The sequence below is a fragment of the Trichosurus vulpecula genome, chromosome 7 (genome assembly GCF_011100635.1).
Source record: "Trichosurus vulpecula isolate mTriVul1 chromosome 7, mTriVul1.pri, whole genome shotgun sequence".
In the NCBI taxonomy this organism is placed as follows: domain Eukaryota; kingdom Metazoa; phylum Chordata; class Mammalia; order Diprotodontia; family Phalangeridae; genus Trichosurus; species Trichosurus vulpecula.
In genome coordinates this window covers 185,281,427-185,291,787 of record NC_050579.1, presented here as the reverse complement: position 1 = coordinate 185,291,787, position 10,361 = coordinate 185,281,427, and the positions used below count along the sequence as shown (strand labels likewise).

At 39.8% G+C, this 10,361-nt stretch overlaps 1 non-coding gene across 1 annotated transcript; it reads right to left on the bottom strand.

Annotated features, from left to right (window-relative positions):
• Positions 1-3,511: 3,511 nt before the first annotated feature.
• Positions 3,512-3,593, bottom strand: TRNAS-GCU. Its single transcript has one exon. It is a non-coding gene; the product is annotated as a tRNA-Ser (tRNA).
• Positions 3,594-10,361: the final 6,768 nt, after the last annotated feature.

Genomic DNA, 10,361 nt, shown 5'->3' with positions numbered 1-10,361 from the left:
TTTTATTATGAACTTATCACACATCAACAAACACAAACATCAATGAGGACTGTTGCAGTTTGTTTTAAGAACATATTAAATTTAACAAGCTAGTAACAAAATTGAGGTTTTTGTCCCCTTCTATTTTTTTGTTTTCTTCTGTGTATTTTTAATGCTTCATTGATACTCTTTTCAATATTTTTTTTGTATCTCTATCACTACCTGCTGATTGCCCTTTTCCCATAGAATCCCTCCCTTATAACCATATATACTGTCAAGAAAAACAAATAAACACAATAGAAACATCTGAAAATGTACGTCTCATTTTGCACAAATAAAATATTTGCCAATGGTTAAAACAGTGTCTAGCACATAGTTATTATGATCATTACTACCTCTGATCTATCCCCTCTCTACCAAGAATCATTTCTGACGAGGATCATCAAGGAAGGTTTAGATAAGGAGGTGGCATTTACATTGTGTTTTGCACTATAAGTAGGGATTCAATAGGCAGATGGGGGCAGTGAGACTATCCAGGTATATGTAATCATATGAACAAAAGGATAGAAATGAGAAAATTCTATTTTTGATGGGAAGATGAAGAGTAATCCAGATGATTTAAGTGTTGGGTAGGAGGAGATAAAGCTGAAAAAGACTCTGTCATATTTAAATTCCTAGCTAAGGTATTTAAGCATTATCCAAAAGGCAAGAGAAAGCCATTGAAGGGTTTGGAGTACAGAAGTGACATAATCACCTCTGTGACTATGAAAGGTTAATCTGGAGGCCCTGGACAAAACAAAGATATCCAACTGAGGAGATTTCTACTAGGGTACTGACAGTAGCATCAGAAAAAAGGAAGCATAGGTAGAGGTTGGAATGAATAGGACTTGGTAACTGATTGGATATGAAGGGAAAGCAGGAAAGGGTGGTTCCAGGAGTCACAGAGATATCAAGACTGTGTATTGCCATTGACAAGAGCAGAGGAGTCAAGAGACAAAGAGGGGTTGGGGGAGGGGGAGAGGATAATATAATCAATTTGGGGACATACAGAGTTTGTGTCAGAGTCAGCTTAGAACACAGCTGCAGCACATTAAGCAGGAGGGAAAGGGGAAGAGGTGGGGCATGGCCATGTCCCTTGGGTACAAATTGATACTGCAGCCAAGCTAAAGGGCAGTCTGTTAAATCACCTGTCCTGACAGCTGTGACTCCCTAAGTCACCTCTGCCTACTGCTAGTCCTACTGTCTAATCAGTTTTCCTGGAACTAGACTTGGCATCTTTATCTGAATCTCATCAATCACTTACAAGCTGTGTGACTGTGGGCAAGTCACTTAATGCCTCAGGGCCTTAGTTTCTTCATCTGCAAAATTAGGGGTTCGGACAAGTGACCTCTCAGGTCTCTCCTACTTCTTGATCTGTGATTCTGTGATGTTGGTATTTGCTCTTAGATTTGTCCCTGGCTACTTTCATTTTAATGTTCTCTGCTCCCTAACTCTTTCACTGGCTTTGGGGAGGCTTGCATTCACTCTTCCTTTCCCGAGAAGCAGCATCTCTCCCTCTTACACTTATAGCTGGTTCTGCCAGAGATATTGCACTGTATGGTTTGAGGTGTTATCAGGATAGCAGGGCATGGGATGTCATTTGGAAGGCATTTTGCCCAGACATGGAAACTGAAGTCATTGGAGTAGGTCAGCTCCAAAGTAAAAAGATGAAATCCCTGAAGGAGAAAGCATATTGAGAAAAATAAGAGGGATGAGGTCAGAGCCTTTGGGAAGACTCAAAAGAAGGAAACTCATCTTGATTAATGCAATGGAGGGGCATGACTCCACAAAAGCAATACCCAATCTGATATTTAAGAACATGGAAAGGATCATAGCATCATAGATCCAGGGCTAGAAGATATCTTAGAGGTGATCTGGTTCAATTCCTTCTTTGTCCATATGAGGAAACTGAAGTCCAGAAAGGGTTAAATGACTTAGGATCACAGATCTTGAGCTAGAAGGGAACTTAGAGGATATCAAGTCCTAGCTTTTCATTTTATAGGAAAGCAAAGTGACTTGCCCACGATCACAAAGCTAGGAAGTGGTAACACTAGGATTTGAACACAGGTTCTTTGACTCCAATTCTAACTCACTTTCCACTGTGCGATGCTGGATTAGCAACTAATGGAAGCAATCTTTCTGTTCAGGTACACAGTCTCAGCAAATACCAGGAAGTAAACTGAGGGAGTGACAACAAAAACATGGTAAATTTAAAATATGAAATGAACTGAAAAGGAAGCAAATAGAGAAGTGAAACAGCAAAAGAACTGGAAGCTTCAAAGGTGGCTGTTATTATTTGGTTTAAGGAAAAGAAACAAATTATTCATGATTTATTTAAATACTGCAAATGATTGTGCAATAAGTGAAAAACACTGGTAAGCCATAGTATTCTAAATTGACCTTTTTTCACTCTTTATCTGTTGCAGGGGAAAAGTTAAATAATCCTACTCTAAAGAGGCTGGCAGCAACTACCCCACAACCATTGTGGCCTCTTCTCATATTTAAAAAGCAAGCCCCACACATTAGCTGAGATAGTGGATTTGTATATATCTTGTTCCAGTAGGCTGTAAGCTCTTAGAGTTCAGAGTTTTTGTCTTTTTATACATGCAGCTACTCCTCGTGGTACCTAAAGTGCTCCCTTCATATTGGTTTAATTAATCTCCCCATTTGTCCTTGGTAGCTATCCTTGGGTTTGCACTAATGAAAAAAAATTCCATCCACATACAAAGTAATACAGAGAGAAACCTTTCATATGAATCTATTTCCTGGATCCTCTGGTGTGGAGGGTACATAAACAGACAGATACACACACACACACACACACACATATAGACTATATATATACAAAGAGAGCAATTAGATAGATGATAGGCAGGTAATAGATAAGTAGACAGAGTAGATAGACAAATTAGACAAATAGATGATAGATAGCAAGCTAGACTGAGAGATGAAGATAGATAGATGACAGATAGGTAAGCAGGTAGACAGACAGATAAATGATAACTAGCTAGCTAGGCAGGTAGGTAGATAGGCAGGGAGGTAATGAGAAAGAGAAAGAAAGAAAGAAAGAAAGAAAGAAAGAAAGAAAGAAAGAAAGAAAGAAAGAAAGAAAGAAAGAAAGGAAGAAAGAAAGAAAGAAAGGAAGGAAAGAAGGAAGGAAGAAAGGAAGGAAGGAAGGAAAGAAGGAAGGAAGAAAGGAAGGAAGGAAGGAAGAAAAAAAGAAAAAGAGGGAGAGAGATGGAGATAGATAGATGGATAGATGGATGGATGGATGGATGGATGGATGGACGGACGGATGGATGGACAGACAGACAGACAGATAAACAGACAGACAGATAGACAGATAGATAGAAGAACCTGGGTTCTTTAGAGACTTTGTACAAAATTCCCTTAGAGAAACATGCTGCCAACACTCAAGGATGGTGATTGATTGGAGGCATATACGTAAGCTGAGGAAGTAGGAGTTATCAAAATCTCAACAATGAAAGAAACACAATGAGGATGGGATTCTAACCCACACATACAGAGCACAATGGATTAGCAGTCCATTGCCTTAACCACTCGGCCACCTCGTCTACCAAAAAAATACATCACATAGATAGATAGATAGACAGACAGACAGGCAGATAGACAGGTAGATAGTAAAAGAAGATATATGAAGATTGATACATAGACGAAGGTATATTAGGTAATAGGCAGGTAAGTAGATAAATAGGCAGAGTAGATAGACAAATTAGATAAATTAGACAAATTTGATACACAAATAGATGATAGCTAACTAGACGGATGAAAGCTGATAGATTAGATAAATAGATAGACAAATCAGATAGATAAGTGATAGCTAGCTAGCTAGGCAGTAGATAGATAGGCAGGTAGGTAAAGAGATAGATTATAGATAGATATAACCATTTAGATAGATAAAGCCTTTATTAAGCATTTATTAGGTAGCAGGCACTGTAATGGAAAAGGGACATAGCTGCTGATGTAATATGTGAGAAAAGCCTCTGGGGCTCTGTGACATGTGTCCTACACTTTACTGTTACATTTTCTACATTAGTCAATGGCTGTGACCCTTGCCCTTCTATCCCTTCTGCATTTCTTCAGCCTCCTCACCTTTTAGTGACATGCAGCTATATTTAATAGAATGTCCAGCCCAGGGGATGCCCACCTTGGGATTTCTGGGGGCAAGGTGGTATGCTCCATCTAAATTTTCTGAGGAGATCTATCAGGGAGAATAGTTCAAGTTATCCATTACTCAGATGGGTCTGCAGAAATATGGCCATGCTGCACGGGTAATGTTATTTCCAGCTGTTGATGCAGTCAGAGCAGAGGTGAATGCGACAGCAATATAGGGATGATAGATCCCAGGCACAAGTGAGAACAAAGCATATTCACTTGGGGCAAACCTAGCCAGGAAATGCGTGGGTGAGGACCATGGTAGTGTCAGTTTTTGATGGTACATGTTGATCCAGAGGAAGGCATTTGCTTCCTCTTTTCTGAAAAGCAGTCAATTCCAACCAAATCAAATAAATAATTAAAGCATTAGGACCCATTACCACTTAATTTAACCTCATAATGGACAAACAGATCTTGGGATTTACCATTGCTCGTATTTTCTTTGAGTAGAGAATGTGCCCTGTTTGTGACTGATGTTATTGGTGCTAGAATCCCATTCAATTTTCTTTCTTTTCCCCAGGTGCAAAACAAGGAAATGTGTGGCTTGCTTTCTCAACTGCAAATCATGAAACACCACAATCTCAGAAGGATGTGAACTGCAGGTGATCCGAAGAGCGACAGAAAGCTTGATGATGGGTGTAAGTAGGCTGTAGCAATATTAAAAGCATTGACTTACACATGACGAATGGTGTAAAAGATCTCCATTCATTCAACAAACATCTATTAAACACTAAATTAAATTCAACAAACATTCATTAATTGCTTACTGTGTACCAGGCACTGAGTTAGGAATAAAGATTTAAAACATGACACAGTACCTGCCCTCAAGAGGGTTATAGTCAATTGAGCATGCGTGGGGAAATATGTGGCACACTAATCTGAGGAGAGAAATTGTTGTTTAGTCATTTTCAGTCATGTCTGACTCTTTGTGACCCCTTTTGGGGTTTTCTTGGCAAGGATACTGGGATGGTTTGCCCTTTCCTTTTCCAGCTCATTTTACAGATGAAGAAACTGAGGCAAACAGGATTAAGTACTTGTCCAGGGTCAAACAGCTAGTAAGTGTCTAAGGCCAGATTTGAACTCAGGTCTTCCTGACTCCAGGACCAGTGCTCTATCCACTGTGTCACCTAGAGAGAGAAAGTATTAACAAAAGGGTAGCAGGAAGAATGTGAGACTTGTAGGAACCCAGAAATCTATGAGGCAGAGAGGAATAGGAAATACCTTCTAGGTACAGGATATGCCAGAGCAATGAGATAGCATCAGGGAACACCAAATATCTATGTGCAGTCTGAGGGGGAAGAAATATTTTCTAGACCTTAAAGCACCCTACAAATGACTTATTGTTTGTCTGTTTTGTTGTTTTTGCTGTTACTGGCTCTGGGATGGAAATGATGAAGAAAAACAAGTTATTTAACTTCATAGTTTTCTCATCTGTAAAATGAATGGGTTGCACTACATGGCCTTTGAGATCCCTTTCAGCTCTAGATCTATGGTCCTATAAAATAGGATTTGAGTTGGGCTTTAAAGATGGTGCTTTGGGCCACACTTACCTCAGACAAGTCCAGTGATTCAGACTTGGGACTGGACAGCAATGAAATACTTGTTTACCAGAAGATTCAATAAAAATGAATCTATTTACAATAAAAGATTTAGAAGAATCCATTTACCAATTCATCAAGCTACACATTTACTAGGGCAGCAGAGCTGGGTTAGAAAGATAGCCTTCAGGGCAATGGGAATTCAGCCAAACCTAAGGAAAACCACCTTCCCACAGGCTGTGCTTTTTTATGCTTTAGGCAACAAGGAAGCCATACCAGCTGTTCAAGCTCTAGACCTCTGGATCATCCAAAGAGAGAAGACCTCCTTATCCTCCAAAAGGAAAATCTTCCCAGCTTGTATAAAACACATACTGTTCCTACCATAGATTGCTAGGAATTCAGTAGATACAGAAGGTAAATGCTGACATTTCAGGCATAGGAAACAACATGAGCAAAAACACAGAGGCAGAAGAGCTCAGGTTGGACAGTAGGTCCTTGGTTTGTGGAAGAAAGGGCACAGAGTACACAAAGGAGAGTAAAATGACACAAGACTGGGAAATAGGGTGGTGCCAGATTGTAGAGGGCCGTTACTGTCAGACAAAAGATTACAAACTTTACTTAATAGGCAATAGGGAGTCACTGAGGATTTTTGAGCACAGGAATGACATGAGTTGATCTATGCACAGCAGAGGAGTTTCAATAAAATAGTGAGACATAAGCCATATTAAAAGGGAGTGATCAGACAGGAGTCAATGAGCAAGCAGATCTATCAAAAGAAGATGCGTGAAGTTTAGTCCAGTACTCTTATGAAGGATGGATTAAAAGGAAATAGCCATTAGATGACTATTGCAATAGTTCAGATGAGTGATAATGAAGGACTAACATTAATAAAGGTAGGGTGATGGCCATAGAAATAGAGAGTAGCAGATGGATATGGGCGTAATTGTAGAGATCAAATTGAAAAGCCTCGGTAACTAATTGGATATGAGATGTGAGGGAGAAGAAAGATGAAGGATAAGTTAATTTCAAGTTTTCAAAAATGGATAGTGGAAGTAATGGTGGTGCCAATAAAGTGATCATAATGAGAAATAGACTGAAAGACACTAAGCTTAGTTTCTGACAAATTGTCATGTATTAGCAGAGGAAAAAAGGCAGTATAATGTGGTAGAAAGAGTAATGAATTTGGAGTCAAAGGATAGAGTTCAAATCTCAGCCCTGCCACTTACTGCCTGTGTGACAATGAACAAATTATTTAACCTCTATGGACCTCTGCTTTCTCATATGCAAAATGACTTTCTTAGACTAAATGATCTTGAAAGTCCCTTCAGGCTCTAAATCGTCTGATCTATGTTCAAACATGTCTTAAGCTACAAAAGTAGAATAGAATTTGTCAGAGCTTGAGGTGATAGAGGACAGACATCAAGGTGGAGATGTCCCATAGACAACCAAAAATGTCATCCTAGAATTTAGTAGAAAGCTTAGGATCAAAAATAAGAATCTGGGAGTTATTACAAAGAAGTGGCAACTATGGGAAGAGTGATATTCCTAAGGAAGAGAAGAGAGTGAGACAAGATCAAGGACAGTCTCCAAAAATGTTAAAAGCATGAAGATCCCATGAAGACATAAAAGGGGTGTTTTGTAGGAAGGAGCGGTCAACAGTATCAGAACCCAAGTAGAAGACAAGGAGAATGAGGATTGACAAAAGTGATTGAATTTGGTCATTAAGAGATAATTAGTTTCTTTTAAGAGAGGAGTTTCAATGCATCATAAACCATATCATAAAGTGGTGAATGGACACTAGTCAGTGTGCAAGCTGAGGTATCAAAAGGAAATACCTTTTTCAAGAAATTTGGTCATGAAGGGACGAGAGATGGAATAGTAGCTGCATGGGGTAGGCGGGTCGTGGGAAAGCTTCTTTAGGATTAAGAGGACCTGAGAATTTTGTAAGCAGATGAGGAATCAATGAATATTGAGAGATTGATGAGGTCATCAATGGGCATGGGGGTAATGATTACTAGGGCTACTTCCTGAAGCAAGTGGGAAGAGACGGAATCAAGATCACTGGATTGTATTACTCTTAGTGGACCTCTAAGTATGGCTTCTTTTTCTCTTTGACAAGAAATAGAAGAGAGGAAGTGTGGATGCTGAGTTTTGAGGAACCGAGCCAGATGACCTTACTCTTCTCAAATGAAGTAGAAATTAGGTCTTCTGCTCCAAGAGATGGAGTAAGGTGGGGTGAGAGGATAGCAGGGGCAAGAGGATAGAATACGAGGTTTGGGAATCATTATGTGTGTGTGTACATAGATATACATATTTATATATATTTATATGTGTACAAATATGTATATGAAATTAGAAAAGGAGGTGGGTTAGTCACATTGCTAGAATAAGAAATAACCAATAAATATTGCTTAAATGCTTTTGAGTTGCCATGGCATATCTCCTGAGTATATGCCATCCCCCACCATCTTGAGTTGAGGCCTCAGAATAGATTCTGAACTTGAATTTAGCCCAATTCCAAATGACCCAATCATCACCCTACTTGTCTGCGACCACCAGGATGTTAGTACTGTAAGAGGCCTGGCCCTCTGGGAGTCAAAAGCAGAGCCCACATTGACTCTGTGCTCAGTCATTACAGGACAGGGGCTGGGGGGTAGTATGTGAGGTTGTCATTCCACATCTTGTATTGAGAACATGCCCTTTATCCTGATGCTTCACAGTTTATTTCTGCTAAGGTAAAAATTCCCTCATCTCTCTCCATATTCTTATTCCCCATTTAGCTCATTACCATCCTTCAACAGTGTGCCTCTTCCCTCCCCCTCCATTGTGGCTCCTTAAACCCTTGCTCAGCTGTTAATATATGCCTCCCCAGACTAGATTTTTTTCCATCTCACTGTGTCCATCTACTAGAACTAATGAAATCCTATATTTCCTCAGAAACCACAATCCCGGCCACCATTACTGCTTATCTTCCTCCCCAAAACTCTGGGCCAAGAGCAGTAGGCAAAATTCTTGTTCCCAGCCCAATGCTTCAGGGGACTCCCAGTCCATCACCCCTGTTATGGCCTCACTCACCTCCTTTTATAGTCTCTAGTTTATGGTTGACCATTCAAACTATGCACTATCAACTAGACTTGAATATCTTACCTCATCTCCACTGGGCCGTCTCTGCTATATAACAATATTTTTATTTTTTCAATTAATGATCAGGAGGGTGACTCTTGCTGTCCACATCTCCTTTCCCAAATGTTCTTCTTCCTTATTCTCATACCTGATAATACCATCTCTTTCCCTTCGCTCAGCAGAAGACATTGCCTCTTTAATAATAACTAATTAACTAACTAATTGTAAAGTCTAGCATTTACATAGTACTTTAAGGTTGGAAAAGTACTTAACAAATATTATCTCCTTTTGTCCCCATAACAATCCTGGAAGGGAGTTGTTCTTATTACATTTTACATGAGGAAACTGAGACAGACAGAGGTAAAGTGGCTTGCCCAGGATCACACAGCTAGCAAGCGTTTGAGGGCAGATTTGAACTCAGATTTACTAAATCCAGGAAGTTCTATCCACTGCATGATCCAGATGCCTCTAAGGGCATTCCTGATTCCCTATCTTTTCTCCTAAAAACTATCTTTCATTCATTCTGTATATGCTTAACTGTCCATATGTTTTATTCTCAAGCCCTGAGAGAATGCAAGCTCCTTGAAGGCAAAAAAATTGTTTTGCTTTTGCCTTAGTGTCCCCAGTGGGTGACACGTGGTAGGGACCTAATCAATGCGGGTTTGATCAAATTGGACTGATATGACCATTATCTTGCTGGATGAGAGGGCTATTTTAGGTGACCTTGCAAGACCCTTCTGCCTAATGTAAGTCTTGGCTTCTGATTGCACATAATTACAACATGCTGATTTGTCCCATCTCATAGAAGAAGTCTCATTGTCAGGCTACAGCCTCTCCATAAAAGAACAAAGAGAATTCTGGGAAGCAATCCTTGACAGTAAACCAATTCCCTGACCTTTAAAAGTCTGCACTAACTCTTCAAGAGCGTCAGGGAGATTATGACAGCAGGGTAGAATCATCTAAGTAACCTTTGCTCCTCAAATGCTGTGCATTGTCAACAGCTGAATTGACAATTGCTTAATCTAAGCTTTTTGAGTGCTTTTCATGGAGAGAGAGAAAAAAATTAGTTAAAGAATGACTTCCAATCCTTGTATTTCCTCAGCCCACAGCTGGGTGACCCCCTTCTGCTTGGTGCAGTGTCGCAGAAGGGAGACAGGACAATAGAGATGTGACATGCAAAAATAGTGTATTTAACCCAACAAACAGGGACACTAATGGAAGGCACTGAAGACATGTTAATATTACACTATTTCCATTAGCTCTCCCTTGTTGCTGACAATCACATAGTGACAAGTGGCAGCCTCGATGAGAAGATAACCTTAAACCTTCAATTTTGACATGGCCCCTTTTTCACTTAAGAGGAGAAACAGCGTCCCAAAGGACGCTCACTTAACTAAGGCAAGGAGAAAGTAAAGTTTGGACAAAAAGAGATTTTCTCCAGTTAAATGCTCAGAGTATGTTTGTTCATAATAGTGTTTATTTTCCAGATTTGATTTTTGTGCCCTT